Source organism: Budorcas taxicolor, chromosome 23, assembly GCF_023091745.1.
Source record: "Budorcas taxicolor isolate Tak-1 chromosome 23, Takin1.1, whole genome shotgun sequence".
NCBI lineage: Eukaryota > Metazoa > Chordata > Mammalia > Artiodactyla > Bovidae > Budorcas > Budorcas taxicolor.
In genome coordinates this window covers 4,036,893-4,063,484 of record NC_068932.1, presented here as the reverse complement: position 1 = coordinate 4,063,484, position 26,592 = coordinate 4,036,893, and positions in this window count along the sequence as shown.

The following is a 26,592-nucleotide window of genomic DNA, read 5'->3' as shown; positions in this document are numbered from 1 at the left end:
TATAGGAAAGTTATATGGACTCATTTACACTGGCTAATTAAATTTAAGGGGTTTGGATAAAATTGCTGGACCAATTATGTTGAAAAATAAATCATCTAATTGAATTTGAGTAAAATAAAATACACCCATAAAAGTTCACCACTTGTTTTTTATATACAAAGAAATGATTTTCAGTGCTTGAGGTAGACAGTGTATGGGAACAGGGAAAGGGGAAATCAGAATCACTTGTGGATTTTCTTTTCTTTTTTCTTTTTTTTTTACAATACACCCAAACTGTTGGTAATTACATTTAATCTTGTCTAAATATTGTTTCCAGCAACAGATAATTGCTGCTGCTACTGCTGCTAAGTCGTTTCAGTTGTGTCAGACTCTGTGCGACCCCAATAATTAGATAATTAAAAACTCTGTGTCAAGTATTAGGCTAAGTGCATGGCACATACTTATCTCATGTTATCCTAACATCATTTTCATAAATTTGGAATATCTTCCTTTAAAAGCTGAGGCTTATTGAATTTAAATTATTGAATTAATGATGTACAACCAGTTCATGGCAGATGTATCTGGTTGGCCAAAAAGTTCATTTGGATTTTTCCATAACATCTTATAGAAAACTCTGAACAAACTTTCTGGCCAATGCAATAAATGTAAAATCAGATTTATTCTGTCTCCAAATCAAATTCTATGCTCTTAACCATCTGGTTGTATGTAATGGCAGAAAGTTAAGAGGAACTAAAGGACTTCTTGATGAGGGTGAAAGAGGAGATTGTAAGGGCTGGCTTAAACCTCAACATTCAAAAAACTAAGATCATGGCATCTGATCCCATCATTTTATGGAAAATAGATGGGGAAGAAGTGAAAGCTTTGACAGATTTTGTTTTCTTGGGATCCAAATTCACTGCAGATGCTGACTACAGCCATGAAATTCAAACATGCTTGCTCCTTGAAGGAAAGCTATGACAAGCCTAGACAGCATATTAAAAAGCAGAGACATCACTTTGCTGACAAAGGTCTATATAGAAAAGCTGTGGCTTTTCTAGTGGTCATGTATGGATGTGAGTTGGACCATTAAAAGGGCTGAGCACCAAGAATTGATTCTTTCAAACTGTGGTGCTGGAGAGGACTCTTGAGAGTCCTTTGGACAGAGAGGAGATCAAACCAGTCAATCCTAAAGGAAATCAACTCTGAATATTCATTGGAAGGACAGATACTGAAGTTGAAACTTCAATACTTTGGCCAACTGATGCAAAGAACTGACTCATTAGAAAAGACCCTGATGCTAGGAAAGATTGAGGGTAGGAAGAGAAGGGAGTGACAGAGGATGAGATTGTTGGGTGGCATCACCAACTCAATGGACATGAGTCTAAGAAAACTCTGGGAGATAGTGAATAACAGGGAAGCCTTGTGTGCTACAGTCCATGGGGGTCACAGATTTGGACACAAATTTGTGACTGAGCAAAAACAACATTCTGATATAACTGACAGTATATTTCATCCATGCTCTCCCCAGGAAACTCCTCTTTCTGAGATCTTATGTATTACAGCTTCCTTTCCTTTTATACATTTTTGTCTATTATAGATCTAATTTAGCATTTTCTGGTGGGATAGAGGACAAACTGGTGAGGAAGAAGGAAACAACAATTGGCAAGAGAAGATACCTGAGATATAGACAGAATATCCCTTAAACTCTAGCCCTCACTACAATATGAAAAATTCCAGGTAACTGATTTTTGGGTTAATAGAGTAAATAGTTATTCTTTCCTTTCATTTGTTTCCTGGCTTTGCCATTATGACTTCAGTCATTTTCTGTACTTAAGTGTCCCCCAAGGGAAGGAGAAAGTCTCAAATATCTATAATTTTTTATTATAGATAGTCACTACAAACAGATTAAAACCTCAATGTTACATTTATTGAAAACTGTTTAGCTTTTTTTAAAAACACTACAGGAAGTTTAATCTCACTGTCCCCTCATGGAATCTTATCTTAAATAGCTCAGTTATGTTTTTCCACATTCGAGTTTATTGAGTTTCCATAATGTGCCTCCTGAAAATTTTCAGAAAATTTGGAAGTGAATTTCTATATTAAAATTATTCTTTAGCCTTTTCCACAATGATGACATTCAGAGTAAAGTTATTGTACTGCTAAATATTGTTTTCCAATTAATTAAAGCCATTGGCTAAAATATCAAGAATCAAGAAACTTCCTCTATGAATACCCAGTGATTCATTAAATTGATGCACCAATATATTTTGTTTATTTATAATCACATCAGATGTCTTCTATTTAAAGACCAGAAAGAAATAGGAGTCTAATTTTTAGGCTAAGACTACATAATATTAATATGCATCATTATTTGTAAAATGCATAATATTTTCCTATAAGAGTAGATAATAATGTAGGGTAATATATGATTATTCCTGGATTTCTAAAGCTAGCCAACCCACAACTAGGACTTGCCATTTTCTTAGATTATGTTATAAAATAGTCTATTTATGGAGAAGTTCAAGAGTTTTGCAAAATTTTTATAAATGTGTTTAACATGATAAAATCAGGACAAGTAGTAAAATTTATTAGAATTTCAAACTGTTCTTTTTGTTCAGTTGCTAAGTCATGTCCAAGCCTTTGGGACTTCATATACTATAGCCTGCTAGGCTTCGCTATCCATGGGATATCCCAGACAAGATCTTCTTGACCCAGAGATCAATCCTGAACCTCCTGCTTGGCAGGAGAATTACTATTATTATTATTATTTTTAACCACTGAACCACCAGGAAGCAATTTAAAAGCTGTTAGATATTAATTCACAGGCTATACCAGAGGAAACCTTAGTAAAAAGTATTTTCAAAGATTTCTGCTTTATTGACTATGCCAAAGACTTTGACTGTGTGGGTCACAATAAACTGTGGAAAATTCTGAAGGAGATGGGAATACCAGACCACCTGACCTGCCTCTTGAGAAATCTGTATGCAGGTCAGGAAGCAACAGTTAGAACTGGGCATGGAACAACAGACTGGTTCCAAATAGGAAAAGGAGTATGTCAAGGCTATATATTGTCACCCTGCTTATTTAACTTATGTACAGAATGCAGATGGTGACTGCAGCCATGAAATTAAAAGACGCTTACTCCTTGGAAGAAAAGTTATGACCAACCTAGATAGCATATTCAAAAGCAGAGACATTACTTTGCCAACAAAGATCGGTCTAGTCAAGGATATGGTTTTTCCAGTGGCCATGTATGGATGTGAGAGTTGGACTGTGAAGAAGGCTGAGCGCCGAAGAATGGATGCTTTTGAACTGTAGTGTTGGAGAAGACTCTTGAAAGTCCCTTGGACTGCAAGGAGACCCAACCGATCCATTCTGAAGGAGATCAGCCCTGGGATTTCTTTGGAAGGAATAATGCTAAAGCTGAAACTCCAGTACTTTGGCCACCTTATGCGAAGAGTTGACTCATTGGAGAAGACTCTGATGCTGGGAGGGATTGGGGGCAGGAGGAGAAGGGGACGACCGAGGATGAGATAGCTGGATGGCATCACGGACTCGATGGACGTGAGTCTGAGTAAACTCTGGGAGTTGGTGATGGACAGGGAGGCCTGGCGTGCTGCGATTCATGGGGTCGCAAAGAGTCGGACAAGACTGAGCGACTGAACTGAACTGAACTGAACTGAAAGTGTCTGTCTACAATGCGTGAGACCCGGGTTCGATCCCTGGGTTGGGAAGATCCCCTTGAGAAGGAAATGGCAATCCACTCTAGGACTATTGCCTGGAAAATCCCATGGACAGAGGAGCCTGGTAGGGTACAGTCCATGGGGTCGCAAAGAGTCGGACACGACTGAGCAATTTCACTTTCACTTTCTTTCTATGTTTCTGATTACATTCATCTGTGCAAAGGTAAAAAGTCTAGACTCACATATTCAGTACTTCACAGTAGTAATGAACTCTGCAGTCTTTCTACAGAAATACTAAATGATCCATTCAATAGGAGTCACACAAAAATTAGATCTAAACGTGTTCTCTGTAACAATACATGCTTGACAGAGAATTCCACTTTCTGTATTTTTAAACAGTTAGATCTAATACACAAAGAAATATGCAACTCTAAATAATAATATTGTTTCAGGTGATTAGCAAAACCTTAAAACTAAATACCAACCAGAGTATCTGTTCTCAAACCCACTGGAATTACTTGTTGAAGTGAACTTACAGCTGCAGAAAATGAAGAACATTTATCAAAATTCTTATTGCTTCCTATTAACTTTTTAAAAAGTCTATCATTTATAAACTTTTTACAGGCTTTCCTGAGTCTACTTGTAGTCTGAGTCTATGCTTGTTTTGATCTATATAAATGGAGGAAGATTAGATGAAGGGACTAAAAGCATACTTTGGAATCTAGTACAGATTATTATAACTCCCTTTTCTAATTCTTGGCCCTGTTCTTTGAGCAAATTACACCTCTCTCTAAGGTTCAGTTTCCTTTTCTCTAATATAGGGACAATAATATGCTCTTCATAATGTCATTTGTAAATTTAAAATAAGAACATGTTGGCATTAAATTTCTTTGCAAAGCATCTGCAATATAATCAATAAATTTGTGGCTTATATTTTTCTGATTATTATTCATATAATTATAGTTCTCATACCAAGCTTTTCCCCAAGCACTGGACTCAACCTTATAAATCCCACTAACATTTAAGTCTCCATTTCTAAATATTATGGATCCTCTTTACCTATATAAGCCAATCCTTCTTCAAAACTAACCTAGTTTAGCCCATGGCATGAATATCTACTCACAATCACTGCTACCAAGAACTTAATTCCACCCCTCCCCCCACAAACTAGCTGGGAACCTGGGCAGGTGGAAGGAGAGAAGGGAACTGAATTGTAATTTAATTATGGGTAAATTAGGAACATTTTAAACTCTCTGTGAGGGTTTGCCTCATAATTAAATATGTTAATATACAGAAATCATTTAAGTTTACCAGCCACAAAGCAATGATTCAAAAATCTTAAATACTGTAATAGTACATTCTTATTGTCTTTTAAAAATGTTCTTTTTTCCATCTTCCCCTTTCAATTCTTCAAGTCCACTGTGTTCTTAGGCTATTCTGTTCTACAAACTCAATACTACATCTATAACCAAATCCCATGGCAATATACATTTGAAAATATTATTTTGGTATTAGACTATCTAATTTTCAAGTAAATCCTTGGAATAAAAATATGTCACAGAACTTCACAGTTTAGTTCAGCTAATGTTTCCCATCAACCACAGATGTATTATTATTTTCCATATCAAAGAAATGAATATAGGTATTTTCCCCCTGTAGTAGCAATTTTCTTCCCTATGTGTATTAAAACCTTACCGTTTTGAATATTTTAACGGCCTAGGATATACAAGATTCAGTAGTGTTTGTTTGCTCTCCTTAAGATTATTTCTTATCAATGAGACTTTAATCAATAATGAACTTTTAAGAAAGTTTTCAGTAATTGCATCTTTAAGCTCTTCACAATTTAAAACTCTATTGCTCCAACATGAAAAGCTGAACAAGCTGCTTAGACAGACCTCTCTCCTAGTACAACCACCCAGAAAGGGTAGTTAAAATATAGCAATAAGAAATTTTTCGTATGTAAAGTCCAGCTTAAAAGAACAGAAAATTCTGTTGTTAAAAGTAGAAAGTGTAATCAAAGAAAGGAGGAAAGGGGTAGAGAAACCTTTATATCAGAGTGAAAGCAGAAGGAGTTGATCTCCAGAACCCATGAGGAAACTGAAGAGATGTCTTCTGGATTATAAAAAGCAAGGTAACTGGAACTAGGCTAGCGACTTCTAAAAATTATTCTTTCTGTGAAAATAAGAGAGGTGAAGATCTGACTCACTAGCTGATAATGGTAGGAAATAATTTTAGTATATATAAAGTCTTGAGTGAAGAATCAGAAGCACTGACCTGTAGTAAGTATACATATAGAGTAGTAACAGGAGCTTCAAATTGAGAACATAAAATAACAATTGGACAAGGACAATTGAATTCCCTGCCCTGATGGAGTAAAATAAAAACCACTCTGTTGGACATTTTTATAATGTAGTCATTCACCTATACAAGAAAAATTGCTCTTGAAGAATTGCAGGTTCACAATTAAAACACATATGGGGCAATATCAATGAGCCTAAACTGTAAAAGGAGGAACATCCTAGTAACTAGAAACAATAATCTGATAGAGAAAACAAATTAAATGTGTTCAAATAAGAAAAAAAACATAGAAGATTGAATAAAATGTAGTTCATTTTGGAAACAGAAAAAATAAGATTTTAAAGAAAAGAATGCTTAGAAATCTGGAAATGGTGATAAAAATGAAAATCTGCATGGATAAGCCAAAGAACAGATTAGAAATGAGGAAGACACCCAGGATAAGCCAAAGAACAGATTAGAAATGAGGCAGACACCCAGAATTCAATGCCAAATATATATTTATACACACACACACACACACACACACACATATACACATACAATATAAAAGAGTAAAGAAAAGGGAAATTTATTTTTTATTATTTTTTTTGGGAAAGGCAAATTTAGAAAACCTAAGTAAATTATATTTTAAAAATGAGGAAAGAAAATATCTGAAACTATAATATTTTATAAAATTGCTTAAGCAAATGTATGAGCTTCCGGACTCAAGACACTTGAGTCCTGGTAAAGAGAAATAAAAGCAAAATACGCAACTAGATGTATTTTGGCAAAATTGCAGAATAACAAATATCAAGAAAACTTTTAAGGTTGCTTTCATCAAACTGAGCACGTGTAAGAGGAGAAATAGTTTCTTCACTGAGAAACAACCATTGGATCCTGACAATCACATAGGTTCTAAGTGAATTTCTTATTATCAGTATTGTCTGAGCATTTTTAAGAAGATAAACTAAGCTGTAGTGGCTAGGAGTCATTATGCCCATGTGCACCTTGCAAAAAGAATCACAATTCCTCTCTGGAGTGGGATAACTTTAATACTGGTGAAGGAGTTCAAGTTCTAAGAAAAGTTAGCAATTCATGGTTAAACAATCTCTAAGGACACGAGGACCAAAACACTATAGTGAGAGCCAGAACAACAACATAAGAAAAAACAAAACAAAACAAAAACTCAGACTTCCAGAGACTTCAAATACTGGAATTATAAAAAACATAATTTAGAAAATAATGTTTTATATTACACATCAAATCATACGGGGGCTTCTCAGGTTGCACTAGTGGTAAAGAAAGCACCTGCTAATGCAGGAGATATAAGAATAATCGGTTCAATAAATGGGTTGGAAAGATCCCTTGGAGAATGAAATGGCAACCCAATCTAGTATACTTGAGTGGGAAATCCCATGGTGAGGAGCCTGGCAAGCTGCAGTCCATGTCCATGGGGTAGCAAAAAGTCAGATGTGACAGACCATACACAAACATACAGTAAATTATATACCATGATATTATATATACATATCAATATCAAAAGAAAGTAAGAAATTATAAAGAAATTTCATTTGAAAATTGAACATTTCTAGAAATAAAAAGTAATAAATTTAACACATCTTATATGACATATTTTAATTAAAGAAATAGTTAATTGGAGAATAAATCTGGACTTATTATACAGAATGCAACATGATATAAAGGTCTGGCCAATAAAATGAGAAAACCTACCACATTTCTAACAGAGATCAAGAGAGATATATTATAAAAATTAGGAAAGAGAAATTTTAAAGAGATTAGAGCAAAATAAGCTTTTGGTTGGACTCAAGGTAAAGAAAAGAAGCACATTTTTACCACAACTGAAAGTGAGACTATCACTACAGAAATAACAGGTTTAAAGATAAGAACTTATGAGGAAATTTTTGCTAGTTAATTTAAAACTTTAAATGACAGAGAAATTCATAGAAATATAATCTCAAATTGAAAAAAAAACCCCTATTTTAACTATTAAAAACCTTAAGTATAGAAATCTTCTCCCCTCAAAGTAATTTGAAGTCTATATACTAATATGGTTGAATTATAACAAAAAATTAAGTAAAAAAATACACAATTAAGTAAAAAAAAACACTAATCATATACAATTCTTTCGGCATACTTTAAAAAGAAGTACTCCTACCTTTATTAAGCCAGTATAAACTTGATACTAAGAGTTAATGGAAATTAGGTTATCTGCCAGTTGATCTTTCTCATGAACAAAGATGCAAAGATTATAAACAAAAAGTATCAAACCAATTCCACTGAGTCAGATGCATATGCATCGTATATCTCAAGCAAGGTGACTGTAGTCAGGAGTTTAAGTTTAGGATTTTAATACAGATTAACAGTTTTACCATAATGACAAAAAAAAAAAAAAGGAAATAATCCAAACATTTAGAGAAAACAAAAAGATTTGATACAATTAATTACTACTTGAATTTTTAAAAATATTACAAACTAGATTTAGGAGGAAACAATTTTAATCTTATACAGGTATTTACAAAATTACTAGCATACATGATAAAATGTTGAATAGTTTCTCTTTTGCATTGGGATTGCAGAAAATCTCTGTTATCATTACTTTTAGTCAACATTGACTGGGGATCCTACCTTGTGAAGGAAGGAAGGACAATAATTAAGGAATGCAAAATTGGTAGAAAAAGAAAATTATTGGTTGTATGTAATCTGTTGATACATACAGAAAACCCAAAATAATCTACTGAAAAGTAAATTTAGAAAGTTGGTTATAGCAATAGACAAAAATTATAATCCTATCAGGACAACAGTTATAAACAAAAATATTGAAAGACACTGTTTACTATCGTATATTTCAAATGTGTGGGAACAATTCTAGTAAGAGATGATCAAAGTCCATGATCCAGTTTTCCATTTATAAAACTAAAAATCCTTATTGATGGAAAGTAAAGAAGACCTGAATAAATACAAAGATCTATCATTCTTACAGATTTGGAACATGCAGCATTATAGTTATATCATATATAATGATATTTGGATTTAAAAAAACCTCAATAATATTTCCAACACAACAGTTTGTGGAAATAGACAATACTAAAGTTTATGAAAATGTAATGGGACAAGAATAGTCAAGAAACTCTTTAAAAATAATGTAGGATGTTTGCTTTATCAAGTATACAAGTATTCTGCATATATATAAAACAATTAAATGCTAACAATACATATATAAATGCCTCAGTTATCTAGAAATAGACATCATGAAAAGATTGAAGAAACCAGAGTTCTCCAAATCAGAGCCACATCACAAAAGGACATTTATATAGGGAAGGTTTGTCCTATAGACAAATAGATTATAATTTTTAAAAGGTATGTTAAGTCAATAGCATATCCAAAGTGGTAAAAAATGAGATAACCCCTATTAAAACTATGAACAAAACTCTAAATAGATTTTACATTTGAATGTAAAGTGCAAAGCAAAAAAGATTTTAGAAGTTACACTAAGATAGTGTATTTTTCACCTTAGGGCAGGAAAATAATCTTTAAACAGTTCAAGAAAAAAATACTAACCATAAAGAATTCTGTTAAATTTAAGAATCCTATTCTTTTAATGACACATAAGAGACTTAAAAAGCAACCCATGAAGTTCAAGATCTGTAAAACATGTAACTGGAAAATATCTTGTTTCAAGAGAACATTTAAAATTCTTGAAATCATTAAAAAAGAAGAAGAAGAAAATAATCAGGCTGATTGAAAAAGCACAATACAGTTATAATGTCTGAATTTTCAAAAGCTACATGAAAATGCTCTGACTTATTAATAACAAAATAAAAGCCATTATTAAGTATTACTACACACACACTAGGACTTCCCTGGTGTCTCAGATGGTAAAGTGTCTGTCTACAATGCGGGAGACCTGGGTTCAATCCCTGGGTTGGGAAGATCCCCTGGAGAAGGAAATGGCAATCCACTCCAGTACTACTGCCTGGAAAATCCCATGGACAGAGGAGCCTGGTAGGCTACAGGCCATGAGGTTACAAAGAGTTGGACACGACTGAGTGACTTGACTTTCACTTTCACACACACACTAGAAGAGCTAAAATTGTTTTTTAGTACCAATTTTGACAGTTATATGGAGCAACTCAAGGTTTCATTTGAGATCCATGGGTACTTTATTGCAACTACTGCAGGAAACAGTCTATCATTACTCAGAAAATTTGGATATATGCATTATCTATGACTCAGTAATTCTACTCCAAAGTATATATATCCTACATGACATGTTCACGGACACCTTGAAAAATATAGCAGAATGATCATGGCAGTACAATTCATAATAATCCCGAATTGAAACAAACCCAAATGATCACTAGAAATAGAATGGATATAACTGAAAGATACATATCAATATAAATTTAAGAACCTGAATAATTCACAACAAGTGAATTCACAAATTCACAAATATGTGAGCATTACAGAAAAATCAGAACAAAATGATATTTTCTCTGCACTTATATTATGGAAAGTTAAAAACAAAAATTTAAAACAATCTTAAACTGTATTTTTAGGGTTCCATATTTAGCTTGTAAATGAAAAAAACAAAAGAACTGATTTCCATAGAAATCAGGAAAGCTGTTAGTTTTATGGGAAAAAGAGGAAGCACCAAGAGGCAGGCATTAAAGTGGTTCCTGGTGTGTTGAACATCACATTGTTACAGGAGTATTCCCCCAATGAAAAATCACTAAATTGTAAATATTGAATTTGTGCACTTTTTAGATACATGGTATATGTAAAAAAATGAAGAAAGGATAAAAATAAACTGTACTGTTCAATTTCATCTTTTAGGTTAAACTTAATCATATTCCCTGGATTAAAGCAGGCTTTTGAGTGTCAACTTTTCTCACTTCAAGACTGTTTTACTCCCTAGTAAATTATAAGGATTGCTAACAAACTAATTCAGGGTTTGCTAACAACAATAACAAAAAAGATGTCCTTTTCATTATAGGGGACTGGAATGCAAAAGTAGGAAGTCAAGAAACACCTGGAGTAACAGGCAAATTTGGCCTTGGAATGAAGCAGGGCAAAGACTTAACAGAGTTTTGTCAAGAGAACGCACTGGTCATAGAAAACACCCTCTTCCAAAACATAAAAGAAGATTCTACACATGGACATCTCCAGATGGTCAACACCGAAATCAGATTGATTATATTCTTTGCAGCCAAAGATGGAGAAGCTCTATACAGTTAACAAAAACAGGACCAGGAGCTGACTGTGGCTCAGATCATGAATTCCTTATTGCCAAAATCAGACTTAAATTGAAGAAAGTAGGGAAAACCACTAGACCATTCACGTATGGCCTAAATCAAATTACTTATGATTATACAGTGAAAGTGAGAAATAGATTTAAGGGTCTAGATCTGATAGATAGAGTGCCTGATAAACTATGGACAGAGGTTCATGACATTGTACAGGAGACAGGGATCAAGACCATCCCCATGAAAAAGAAATGCAAAAAAGCAAAATGGCTGTCCGGGGAGGCCTTACAAATAGCTGTGAAAAGAAGAGAAGTGAAAAGCAAAGGAGGAAAAGGAAAGATATAAGCATCTAAATGCAGAGTTCCAAAGAATAGCAAGGAGAGATAAGAAAGCCTTCCTCAGGGATCAATGCAAAGAATTAGAGGAAAGCAGCAGAATGGGAAAGACTAGAGATCTCAAGATAATTAGAGATACCAAGAGAACATTTTATGCAAAGATGGGCTCGAAAAAGGACAGAAATGGTATGGACCTAACAGAAGCAGAAGATATTAAGAAGAGGTGGCAAGAATACACAGAAGAACTGTAAAAAAATGATCTTTATGACCCAGGTAATCACGATGGTGTTATCACTCACCTAGAGCCAGACATCCTTGAATGTGAAGTCAAGTAGGCCTTAGGAAGCATCACTATGAACAAAGCTAGTGGAGGTGATGGAATTTCACTTGAGCTATTTGAAATCCTCAAAGATGATGCTGTGAAAGAGCTGCATTCAATATGCCAGCAAATTTGGAAAACTCAGCAGTGGCCACAGGACTGGAAAAGGTCAGTTTTCATTACAATCCCAAAGAAAGGCAATGCCAAAGAATGCTCAAACTACTGCACAATTGCACTCATCACACATGCTAGTAAAGTAATGCTCAAAATTCTCCAAGCCAGACTTCAGCAATACGTGAACCATGAAATTCCAGATGTTCAAACTGGTTTTAGAAAAGGCAGAGGAACCAGAGATCAAATTGCAAACATCCACTGGATCATGGAAAAAGCAAGAGAGTTCCAGAAAAACATCTATTTCTGCTTTGTTGACTATTCCAAAGCCTTTGACTGTGTGGATCACAATAAACTTTGGAAAATTCTGAAAGAGATGGAAATACCTGACCTGCCCATTGAGAAACCTGTAGGCATTTCAGGAAGCAACAGTTAGAATTAGACATGGAACAACAGACTGGTTCCAAATAGGAAAAGGAGTATGTCAAGACTGTATAGTGTCATCCTGCTAACTTATATGCAGAACATATCATGAGAAACACTGGGCTAGAAGAAGCACAACCTGGGAGAAAGCAGGGAAAGCCTACTTTCTCAGATTGCTGGGAGAAATATCAATAACCTCAGATATGCAGATGACACCACCCTTATGGCAGAAAGTGAAGAGGAACTAAAAAGCCTCCTGATGAAAGTGAAAGAGGAGAGTGAAAAAGTTGGCTTAAAGCTCAACATTCAGAAAATGAAGATCATGGCATCCAGTCCCATCACTTCATGGGAAATAGATGGGGAAACAGTGGAAACAGTGTCAGACTTTATTTTGGGGGGCTCCATCAATCGCAGATGGTGACTGAAGCCATGAAATTAAAAGACATTTACTCCTTGGAAGGAAAGTTATGACCAAGCTAGACAGCATATTCAAAAGCAGAGACATTACTTTGCCAACAAAGGTCCATCTAGTCAAGGCTATTGTTTTTCCAGTAGTCATGTATGGATGTGAGATTTGGACTGTGAAGAAAGCTGAGCGCTGAAGAATTGATGCTTTTGAACTGTGATGTTGGAGAAGACTCTTGAGAGTCTCTGGACTGCAAGGAGATCCAACCAGTCCATTCTGAAGGAGATCAGCTCTGGATGTTCTTTGGAGGGAATGATGCTGCAGCTGAAACTCTAGTACTTTGGCCACCTCATGCGAAGAGGTGACTCATTGGAAAAGACTCTGATGCTGGGAGAGATTGGGGGCAGGAGGAGAAGGGGACGACAGAGGATGAGATGGCTGGATGGCATCACACACTCGATGGACGTGAGTTTGAGTGAACTCCGGGAGTTGGTGATGGACAGGGAAGCCTGGTGTGCTGCTATTCATGGGATCGCAGAGTCAGACATGACTGAGTGACTGATCTGAACCGAACACAACTACGGTGGGAAATAAGGTGGCAATTACTATTTTATTTGACATTTCATGTCAAGATTGAAACAAAGTAATGACTGGAAAATTTTTCCTAAGAGGAAACTTTACCGCCTTTATTAAATTTGTGTCAAATTTGTTTTATGCTCAGACATCACTACAATATGGATTGCATAGAACATGTCTAATTCTCACAGATCAACTGTTTTTCTTTGCAGTTCTTCAAGGTAACATCTAAGAATAGTTTATATTGAAGGATGTCCTAATGACAATCACAGACATGGAAGAGATAGGAAATAAATACTAGGGATAAAGTAGAGGACGTGACTGAGTTAGGGGAGAACTTTGCCTTTCTTCACGGTCCTGGTAGAAAACTAATGTTTACAGGACATGACTACAACATAAGCCAATTAGACTAGGCCTGGAAGAAGCTAGGATTCAGTTCAGTTCAGTCGCTCAGTCGTGTCTGTCTCTTTGCGACCCTATGAATCGCAGCACGCCAGGCCTCCCTGTCCATCACCAACTCCCGGAGTTCACTCAGACTCACGTCCATCGAGTCAGTGATGCCATCCAGCCATCTCAACCTCTGTCTTTCCCTTCTCCTCCTGCCCCCAATCCCTCTCAGCATCAAAGTCTTTTCCAATGAGTCAACTCTTCACATGAGGTGGCCAAAATACTGGAGTTTCAGCTTTAGCATCATTCTTTCCAAATCCCAGGGCTGATCTCCTTCAGAATGGACTGGTTGGATCTCCTTGCAGTCCAAGGGACTCTCAGGAGTCTTCTCCAACACTACAGTTCCAAAGCATCAATTCTTCAGTGCTCATCCTTCTTCACAGTCCAACTCTCACATCCATACATGACTACTGGAAAAACCATAGCCTTGACTAGACAGACCTTAGTCGGCAAGGTAATGTCTCTGCTTTTGAATATGCTATCTAGTTTGGTCATAACTTTTCTTCCAAGGAGTAAGCGTCTTTTAATTTCATGGCTGCAGTCACCATCTGCAGTGATTTTGGAGCCCCCCAAAATAAAGTCTGACACTGTTTCCACTGTTTGTCCATCTATTTCCCATGAAGTGATGGGACCGGATGCCATGATCTTCATTTTCTGAATGTTGAGCTTTAAGCCAACTTTTTCACTCTCCTCTTTCACTTTCATCAAGAGGCTTTTTTAGCTCCTCTTCACTTTCTGCCATAAGGGTGGTGTCATCTGCATATCTGAGGTTATTGATATTTCTCCCGGCAACCTTGATTCCAGCTTGTGTTTCTTCCAGTCCAGTGTTTCTCATGATGTACTCTGCATAGAAGTTAAATAAGTGGGGTGACAATATACAGCCTTGATGCACTCGTTTTCCTATTTGGAACCAGTCTGTTGTTCCATGTCCAGTTCTAATGGTTGCTTCCTGACCTGCATACAGATTTCTCAAGAGGCAGGTCAGGTGGTCTGGTATTCCCATCTCTCAGTATTTTCCAAAGTTTATTGTGATCCACACAGTCAAAGGCTAATTAAAGCCTCATTAAACAAACAAACAAACAAAAAATTCGTGTTCCCCAAGCATTGCAGAGAAATAGCTGCTATGCTCATTCCTGAAAGGCTCTGCCTCTTGAGGTGATGGTAATCAGGGATCTCCAAAACCACCTGAACTTAGACAACCATAGATCTCTGTGGACAAAATTACAGCTATCTATATATGCATATATACACAACTATATATATAGTAGAGAACTGTTATTCATATATATATATACAGAGAAATATATTTTAAAAATTTAGCTATATAGTTATCCTAAGAAATAAGCTGTGAAATTTTTTGCAATTGACTCATATGGAAAATTCATTTATTAATCCAAAAAAATAATTGATTAAGCATGTATCATGAATAAGTCCTTTGACTACGTTCTGTAAATGTAAATTTAAAAATACATGCTCTATGGAAACAATAATCGTTGAACAGAGGAGAGACAAGTAAAATAAATATGGCATGAATAGTTCTTAAAACGTGGTATAGGGACCCCTGAAGTCTACCAGACATTTCATGTAAATTGAGATTACACCTATTCCATTAATATTATTATATTTTCCTCTCATTTTCTGATGCTTACCATGAAATATGGTAGAGACTTCTGCATATTTCCTAGAGACTACACATGCTGTGATGATACTCTTGATTCTTAAAACTAGTGAAATATGTATTTGTACATTCTTCTGTTAAAAATTTACGTTTTAGTTTCTAATAGGATCAATCCTAAAGGAAATCAACCATAAATATTCATTGGAAGGACTGATGCTGAAACTGAAGCTCCAATACTTTGCCCACCCAATGCAAAGAGCTGACTCATTGGAAAAGATCCTGATGCTGGGAAAGATTGAGTGTAGGAGGAGAAGGGGATGAGAGACGATGAGATGGTCAAATGGCATTACTCAATGGACATGAGTTTGAGCAAACTCCAGGTGATGGTAAAGGACAGGGAAGCCTGGCATGCTGCAGTCCATGGGGTCGCAAAGAGTCAAACGTGACTGAGTGACTGAACAACAGCTAGGGTGATAGCAATAGATATAATCCACATAAGCAAAGGCTCTTTTGGACCCTCAATAATTTTCTGTGTAAGGGGGTTTTGGAATCAAAAAAATATGAAAGCCATTTGTATACACAGAGCATTAATTCTATGAAAAAATAACAAGGTGTTTGGGGAAATAAGAAACAATTATTAAGAAAATATCAGCATGTCAAGGGATCAAACTGAGAGATTACTACGTTAGACTCGGGTTATCCCCCAAAATGTACTCATGTTTATTCAACTTTATCTCTCAGTGACAAGGAAGCTATAAACAAAGTAAAGATCACAACAGAAAGGAGGGATTTGCACACAATAATAGGATACAACATAAATTTCTTAAATACAAAATTAAATTTAAAATATGGAATATTTTATAGACTTTAAGCTTCAAGGCCACCCAAGAATTAATGTTTTTCTATACAAAATGCAGATAGGTAAATGGTTGTCTAATATCTTTCCAACATTTATTATTGTGCAATTATCTGTTTTATTATAACAACACAGACTCTGATGTGGGTACTTCATAATACACATTATTAACTGCTATTTCACTGATTCATATTGCTTTTCTTTTCATTGTATATCAGATATCTCAAATGTTCTAAATAGAATTTAGAACTCTTGATTAAAAACATCAAACCTTCTTAGAAATTTACAAATGTACTATTTCAGCGATTAAGCATTTCCTAATAGTATATTATATCCAACTGGATGCAGAATTCCAGAGAATAGCAGAAAACCTTCAAAGTGAACAATGCAATGAAATAGAGGAAAACAATAGAATGAGAAAGACTAGAGATTTCTTCAAGAAAACTGGAGAAATCAAGGAACCATTTCATGCATGATGGGCACAACAAAGGATAGAAGCAGTAAGGACCTAACAGAAGCAGAAGAGATTAAGAAGAGGAGGCATGAATACACAGAAGAATCATACAAAAAAGGTCTTAATGACCCAGATAACCATGACGGTGTTACCACTTACCTAAAGCTAGGCATTCTGGAGTGTGAAGTCAAGTGGGCTAAGCATTACTATGAACAAAGCTAGTGGAGGTGATGGCATTCACCTGAACTATTTCAAATCCTAGAAGATGATGCTATTGAAGTGCTGCAGTCAATATGCCAGCAAATTTGAAAAACACAGCAGTGGCCAAAGGACTGGACAAGGTCAGCTTTTATTCCAATCTCAAAGAAGGGCAATGTCAAAGAATGTTTAAACTACATACAATTGCACTTATTTCATATGCTAGCAAGGTAGCTCAGACAGTATAGAATCTGCCTGCAATGAGTTACACCTGAGTTTGGCTACCCACTCCAGTATTTTTGGGCTTCCCTGGTGGCTCAGATGGTAAAGAATCCACCTGCAATGCTAGAAACCTGGGTTGGATCCCTGGGTTGGGAGGATCACTTGGAGGAGGGCATGGCAACCCACTCAGTATTCTTGCCTGAAGAATCCTCATGGACAGAGGACCCTGGAGGGCTACAGTTCATGGAGTCACAAAGTGTTGGACACAACTGAGTGACTAAGCATACACAGCAAGGTAAAGCTCAAAATCCTTCAACCTAAGCTTCAGCAGTACATGAAACAAGAACTTCTAGTTGTACAAGCTGAGTTTAGAAAAGGCAGAGAAACCGGAGATCAAATTGCCAATATCCAATAGATCATAGAAAAAGCAAAGAAATTCCAAAAAACCACCTACTTATGTTTCCTTGACTATGCTGAAGTCTTTTACTGTGTGGATCACACAAACTATGGAAAATTCTTAAAGAGATGGGATTAGCAGGCAACCTTACCTTCTTCCTGAGAAACATGTATGCAGGTCAAGAAGCAAGAGTTATATCCAGACATGGACCAACAGACTGGTTCAAAATCGGAAAAGGAGTACATCAAGGCTGTATATTGTCACCCTATTTATTTAATTTATATGCAGAGTACATCATGTGAAATGCCAGGCTGGATAACTCACAAGCTGGAATCAAGATTGCTGGGAGAAGCATCAACAACCTCAGATATGCAGATAGTACCATTCTAATGGCAGAAAGAGATGAACTAAAGAGCCTCTTGATAAGGGTGAAAGAAGAGAGTGAAAAAGCTGCCTTTAAAACTCAATGTGCAAAGAACTATGATCATGGCATTCAATCCCACCACATCATGGCAAATAGAAGGGGAAAAAATAGAAACAGCGATAGATTTTATTTTCTTGGGCTCCAAAATTAATGTGAACAGTGTCTGCAGCCATGAAATTAACATATCCTTACCCCTTGAAAGAAAACCTATGAGAAATAGCATATTAAAATGCAGAGACATCACTGCTGACAAAGGTCCATATCATCAAAATTATGGCTCTTCCAGGCATCATATATAGACATGTGAGTTGGACCATAAAGAATATTGAGCATTGAATAGACTCTTGAGAGTTTTTTGGCCAGCAAGTAGATCAAACCAGTTAATCTTAAAGGGAATCAATCCTGAATATATTCATTGGAAGGACTGATGCTGAAGCTGAAGCTCCAATACTTTGGCTATCTGATGCAAAGTGCTGACTCACTAGAAAAGATCCTCTGGCTAGGAAAGACCCAAGGGCAGGAGGAGAAGTGGATGATAAAGGATGAGATGGTTGGATAGCATCATTGACTCAATGGACATGAGTTCGAGCAAACTCTGGGAGATAGTGAAGGACAGGGAAGCCAGGTGAGCTGCAGTCCATGGGGTCACAAAGAGGCAGACACAACTTATCAACTGAACAGCAATAGAAGAGTTCAAAATATTTTCTCTCATATTTTTAATACCTAGTTATTTGAAGGTTTCATACATGATTCTAAGTTTTTCAGATCTCAATGAGCTAAAAATAAGCTTTATTTACCTGAAAATCAATTATTTGACTGTCTCATATTTGACCACCTTATAAAAGGCACTGATAACACTTCCACATACACATAGACCCAATTTACCAATTTAACAAATGAAACATTGATTCAAAAAAAAACTACCATCATTAGGTATTATTTAAAGCATTTTAAATGGCACTGGTGATTGAATTTTCTTTTCCTAAAGAATAAAATGTTCTTTTAAATTGTCTTCTATGGTTTTTACATGCATTTCCATTCAAGACTGTAAATGTATAGGGCTGTCAAGTCCTAATAGATTATTTGAATGTTAGAGCTGTTATTTTAAAACAAATTAAGCGATTTCCTATATTTTACATGACAGGCTTACAATTGTTCACTGAGGACAATCGCACAGACCCTTTATAATAATTGTCTATGAGTGTGACTCATTATCATGTTATTACAGTGTTTATGTCAAATGAACACCAGAACAGCTTAGCATTTTGTTTCTAATGCCAAAAAATTCTATCTTATGAATGAAAATAAGTGAGGCAGATTTATTTTTCTATGTATAATATCTGAGTGAATATTCTCATCTTTAGTCTTGTTCACGTGTTAATTTTGAACTGTCACAAATACTATGTGGACTCAGGAAACTCTGAAGGATGAATAATTTCCAATACCCTATCCAAGGTCATTGAGTGTAATTACTCCTGATATTTTGTCCATCATACTTAGTACTACTTAGGAAATCCTCTTTTCTAGAGGAAAACAATTCTGAAAGCAATACCCTTTCTCTTTCATCTCTTAATTTTTCCCACAAATATTTTTAAAACTTCCCTTCCCAGGAATAATAATTTGTGTCACTATCTGAGTAGTATGTATTCTTCCACAATATAGTTTACACAGTTCAGAAGTATAATTTTGGTATTTCTTAGTGATAGTTTTAAGAACCATTAGTACCACTGTTTGGAACGTGCTATCAGTTCAGTTCAGTTCAGTCACTCAGTTGTGTCCAAATCTTTGCAACTGTATGAACCACAACATGCCAAGTCTCACTGTCCATCACCAACACCTGGAGTCCACCTAAACCCATGACCACTGATTCAGTGATGCCATCCAACCATCTCAACCTCTGTTGTCCCCTTCTCCTCCTGCCCTCAATCTTTCCCAGCATCAGGGTCTTTTCAAACTAGTCAGTTCTTCCCATCAGGTGGCCAAAGCATTGGAGTTTCAGCTTCAACATCAGTCCTTCCAACGAACACCTAGGACTGATCTCCTTTAGGTTGGACTGGTTGGATCTCCTTGCAGTCCAAGGGACTCTCAAGAGTCTTCTCCGACACCACAGTTCAAAAGCATCAATTCTTCAGTGCTCAACTTTCTTTATAGTCCAACTCTCACATTCCATACATGACCACTGGAAAACCATAGCTTTGACTAGACAGACCTTTGTTAGCAAAGTAATGTCTCTGTTTTATAATATGCTGTCTAGGTTGGTCATAACTTTCCTTCCAAGGAGTAAGTGTTTTTTAATTTCATGGCAGCAGTCACCATCTGCAGTGATTTTGGAGCCCGGCGGGGGGGGGGGGGGGGGGGGAGTCAGTAACTGTTTCCATTGTTTCCCTATCTATTTGCCATGAAGTGATGGGACTGGATGCTATGATCTTAGCTGATGAATGTCCAGCTTTAAGCCAACTTTTTCACTCTTCTCTTTTACTTTCATCACGAGACTCTTTAGTTCTTCTTCACTTTCTGCCATTAGGGTGGTGTCATCTGCATATCTGAGGTTATTGATATTTCTCCCGGCAGTCTTGATTCCAGCTTGTGCTTCTTCCAGCCCAGTGTTTCTCATGATGTACTCTGCATAGAAGTTAAATAAGTAGGGTGACAATATACAGCCTTGACATACTCCTTTTCCTATTTGGAACCATTCTATTGTTCCATGTCCAGATCTAACTGTTGCTTCCTGACCTGCATACAGATTTCTCAAGAGGCAGGTCAGGTGGTCTGGTATTCCCATCTCTTTCAGCATTTTCCACAGTTTATTGTGATCCACACAGTCAAAGTCTTTGACATAGTCAATAAAGCAGAAATAGATGTTTTTCTGGAACTCTGTTGCTTGTGACATGCTATATGTTATACTATTTCATCAATAATGATTTGTACAGGCAGTTTAGATCCACTTTTATCCTCTTCTAATAGTTATTAATATATCTCATGTTTCAGAAGTTTCTACAAGTTTTACTTTGGGAATGATAAAGAGAATATTTTTTTCAGGGAAGGAAATTTATGTGTATCCATTCCAAGAATTTAAATACTTTCTACTGAGAATGTATTGAAAACCTAAGCAAGAAGCTCTGAGAATCCTTCTGAGAGAAGTGTAGAGGAGAGAGTCCACAATATTACACAAGGATCCACTTTGATATAAAATACAGTCATGCAGCTTTCACTGAGGAAACCAGCAAGGTAGGTCTCTAGAAAAAAGTTGGGACTGAATAGTAGCTCTTCAACTACTCACATAGTATAGGAAAGAGTGTTCTCTTTTAAGAATAAGGAGAACACTTAATAAACATATTGAAACTCTTTGTTTGAAAGTGTGTAAAGGAATAGTGACAGGTAATGGGATTTAAGAGGTGGTAAAACACATCTAAGGCAGTCAATTGCACTTACCTGTATAATTTACACATTCAACATGACAGCATTCTATGACAGTGGAAAATGAATCCAAGAAGAAGAAACTGATGATGATACAGAAAATAAACAATCACATGTGTTGATAACATGGGAGTTAACATCAAAACTGGCTGTCATTTACAATCGCTATAAGGGAACTTAACTTTTAAAAAACTGACATGCAAGAATAAATAAAATCAAGTAACATGATATTTCTTTCTCTACCTGATTGTCAATTATTTGTAAAGAACAGTATGTTTTGCAGATTATTTAAGAAGCTTAATTCTGTTACTCTCACAAGTATTTGACAACAAAGATAGCCAAAAGTGGTAGAGGTATGCATCTTTTATTTTAAAATTATGACACTTTTCACATATGAGAATATTTTCTAGGCCTCACATATTACGGGAGATAATGGGCAGTTGATACTATTTAAGATTCAAACCAAATGCCAGATATCAAAGGAAATTACCTGAATCAAGTGGGAATAGGGAGAATCCTACCCTTCCTGACGCCACTGGCCAAAGATGGGCAACTTGTGCACCTTTAGTAACAACTGAAATAGATTAAAGTAATTGAAATTCATGAATTCAAACTAACACTAAAAACATACCTCAATGTTCGTATATGGAGGGTTCTAGAAAACCAAATCATTAATCACAAAAAAAGTAAACATAGATAATGAATAAAACTTATCTTGGTTTGCCTATGTAAAATGCATCAAAGGATAATAATCAAGGATGGAAATTATTTTTTTGAAAAATATACACTCTCAGTAATTTATAAAGAAGAAATAAAGTAGTTAGAATATCAATTTTAGTCTATAATGAAATAAAAGAGCTAAAAATATAATATTAAAATGTTGAACTTCATAATTAGAACCCACTAACCAAAACTGAACCCAGCCATAATTTTAACATCCCAGTGGGGGATAACTTATAATTTAAGGAATTTCCAATGCAAGGAACCAATATCACAAAAGAAAAGATTCCTGCAAATAAATGAAAATCCAATCAATCTGAATAAGAAAAATAGTAATTTAGATGAAATACAGGGGTGTGCTGATTATATTGTGTTGTGCTGTGCTTAGTCGCTTAGTCATGTCTGACTCTTTGCAACCCCATGGACTGTAGCCCACCAGGCTCCTCTGTCCATGGGGATTTTCCAGGCAAGAATATTGGAGTGGGTTGCCATGCCCTCCTCCTGGGGATCTTCCCAACATAGTGATCGAACCCAGACCAATCCCATTTCAGGCAGAGTCTTTCCTGCCTGAGCCACCAGGGAAGCTGATTGTATTAGCAAAACTCAAAAGGCAGGAAACTCTTTAGAACAAATAACTCAGCACCCTCCCCCACGTGACATGGCAGTGAAAGACAACTAAGTAAATGCGACTTATTTTTAACAAACAAGCTGATCAATGAAAATGAAGATGCATCTGAGAGGAACTGAGCCCTGGTTCGTTTGGTTGAAATTTCATGGTATTAAGAAAGCCTTCAGATATACCATTGCATGAACATGGATACTACTTTGAGTTATTATTCCTCTTAAATGTTCAGAAAGCTGCCCCTATTTGCTAATGGACACTTTTAAAGATAGAAACCCATGTATTAAAAAAAAAAAACAAAAAAAACAATGTTTTAATGTGATATAATCATGGCTATTCTTTAAACAATTCTTATCTTTTAGCTATTTACGAAAGATATTATATGACATCTGGAATATGCTTGAAAATAACATAGTTGAGTAAGTAACAAGATTTGCCATGAGATAATAATTGTTAAGTTGTTGAGGTGTAGGACATGTGCACTGGGTTTCCTTATTCTACTTTTTCTGTGTATGTAATTTTTCACCATAAAGATGTCAAGAAACAAAACTAAAGTGAAACCATAAAATGTGACTTAATGGCATTTTTCTTCTATTGTTTTTAAATGAATCATTCCTAAATGTAAATGACTATAAACCTTGGGAGTCTTATGTGTGCAATAGGGAGACAATAAACAGTCTATGTAAACTGGAAAATCTATATCATGCCTTATTTATTCTAAAATAAATCATGAAGGCTTTTTTTATGTTGCTTTCATTTATCATCCTTTAAAAAATAATGATTTTATTCTCCCTGAGTGGCATTTATATTTGTGGCTCATATAGCATGCTAACCTCAGGCCCCTGGGTGTATACATATTCAGTGTGCACACACTAGTAGTTGGATTGACAGATATGTGACTTTGGAAACTATTCAGTTTCCTGCTTCCTTGATGTGCAAAATTAGATTTCTCTAAATTCACGATTAGTCTATCTGCATTTTATTTCACTAGTTCCATTTCTGGAAGGAGTTTGAATTCTTAGCCTGAGATTCTGTCTAGTTTCCTAAAAATATTTGAAAAATATGGTACTCAAATACCAAAAAAAAAAGTAAATTATTTATTTTGCAATAATTTTAATTTGGCATGAAGGTATTTCCAAAAGAAGTTCTACAGAGAAGATAATATCTTTGGTGCTAAATTATAGAGGTAATTTATGTGCAGTACCCTGAATACTTTAAAATTAATTATTACATCATTATATACTGTCAGTGTATCATGGTATTGTCTACATTTTTATGAATTGCTTTTAATAAAAGTCTTAAATAGCTGATTGAAAAAAGTTAATTTCTATTTAGGCTATCTAAACCTTCAGAAGTTGTGAACTTCAATCTATTACTAGGTCTCAGATTTAGTTGCTCTAATGCCTGCAAATCATAACGACTCATTCCTTGTGATGGAACAACTGAAGACTGTGTGCCCTAGAGCCTGTGTCACCACAATGGGAAACCACCACAATGAGAAGCCCATGCACCACAACTAGAGAAAACTCATGTGTAGGAACAAAGACACAATATGGCCAACAATAAACAAAATAAAAGAGAAAAAAAAAAGAAAAAAGGGAGGACTTGAGAAAATTAGAAATGAAAAAGAAGATACAACTGGCACTACAGAAATATCAAGTATCATAAGAGACTTCTACAAGCAACTGTGTATCAATAAAATGGATATAGAGATGGTAAACAAACACATGAAAATGTGCTCAATATCACTATTAGAGAAATGCAAATCAAAACTACAATGAGGTATCACCACACATGGGTCAGAATGACCATCATCCAGAAATTTACAAGCAATAAATGCTGGAGATGGTGTGGAGGAAAGGGAACTTTCTTACTGTTGGTAGGGATTTAAATTAGTTTAGCTATTATGGAGAACAGTATGGAGGTTCTTTTAAAGACTAAAAACAGAACTACCATATGACCCAGCAATCCCACTCCTAGGCATTTACCAGAGAAAACCATAATTCAAAAAGATACATGCACCCCAATGTTCACTACAGCATTATTTACAAGAGCCAGGACATGGAAGCAACCTAAATGACCCTCAACAGAGGAATGGATAAAGAAGTTGCAGTACAGATATACAATGGAATGTTACTCAGGTATATAAAAGAACAAAATTGGGTTATTTGCAGCGATGTAGATGGACCTAGACACTATCATACAGAGTGGAGTAAGTCAGAAAGAGACAAACAACTATCATATATTAACACATATATGTAAAGTGAAGAAATAGAGACAGACATAGAGAACATACACATGGATATCAAGGGGGAAAGGGGGAGGTGCAGTGAATTGGGAGGTTGGGAGTGACATGTATAAACTACATATGAAGTAGGTAACTAATGAGAACCTACTGCATGGTTCAGGAAACTCTACTTGTTGCTCTGTGGTGACCTAAATGGAAAGGAAATCCAAAAGAGAGGAGATACATGTGTATGTATGAGCAGAAATTGATGCAGCAGTATAAAGCAACTATATCCTAATTAAAAAATAAGTAAATTAAAAAAATTAAAAAGCAAGTTCTCAGGCATCCATACCTACCTTAATTTTATGATTCAATGACTGTGAGGTGGGTTTATTTTTGTTGATTTGTGCACCAAAATTTGAGAAGCATTTTTACATTTTAGAGAACAAGTTTTCTCAAGCTGAGCACTTTTGATACTTTGGTCCAGATTACTGTTATGAGGAACTGGCCTATCAGTTCTAACAGCATCACTGAACTCCACGTGCTAAATGCTAGTGGCAACCTCCCACTCCTGCCCCACTCCTACCCCCTCTACCCCACAACTTCCCCACTCCCACTAGTTGTAACAGCTAAAAATCTCTCCACATATTGCCAAAATCATCCATTATTCCATGAGGTGGAATTACTTCCAGTATAGAATTTTTAAAATATCAGAACTTTTAAGACAGCATATATTTTATAGACAAAATAAGGAACATAATCTCAAAGATGAACAATAAAAAGTTAAGATAAAATGACAAATAAAATAATCCTAAGAGTGCAGTAGACTGGGGAGAAGTGGAGTGATAGCTCCACTAGAACAAGATGACAAACATGAATCTTTTCACAGAGAGAAGTATTTAGACATGAAAAGGTGTCTACAACCCCACAGAACATTGCTGAGCCCAGAGGAATCACATCCAGGGTCAAGAATATAAAACTGTTTGCTAGTCTCAGATTTTGTAGAATGCCTGCTATGCTCTCCCTTTTCCTGCTGGCAAAGCCCAGCTTGATTTAACTAGGGTAGTACTTTCCCCATATCAGCACACTTTTCACATTTTCTTTATCTTCCTTTCTCCCTCCCCTCCTTCCTACTCTGCTTCCTTGCTTCCCTCTCACCTCTTCACTGGCTGGGAGAAAAGAAAAAAAAATCTTCTCCTATAGTGAAAACAGTAGGATATGAAATTAACAAGTTTAAGCTGTAGGCACTCTTCTCTCTCATAGTCAGGAAAAAGCCTTTCTCCAATGAAAGAGAATAAAGCTCACAAGAATATAAAAGGAAACAATATAGGATTTAGAGAGGCAGAGAGCCAGTATATTATTAAAGTCTTGGCACCAGTTGATTCTGAGGTCAAGCTATAAGCCTGAGATTTTGGTCTGTATCCTCACCTTGCAGTCTGTGACACAATTATTCCAGTTTTTCAATCTAGTTCAATATACAATGACTCCAATAAAGAAAAGGTGAAACATAGCACTTCTGAAGACAAAGTGTACACTGTATAACAAGTATTATACAATGTTCGGTTTTTAAGAGCAGATGCTATATGTTATTTAAAAAGAAAACAATAAAAGTTCCCT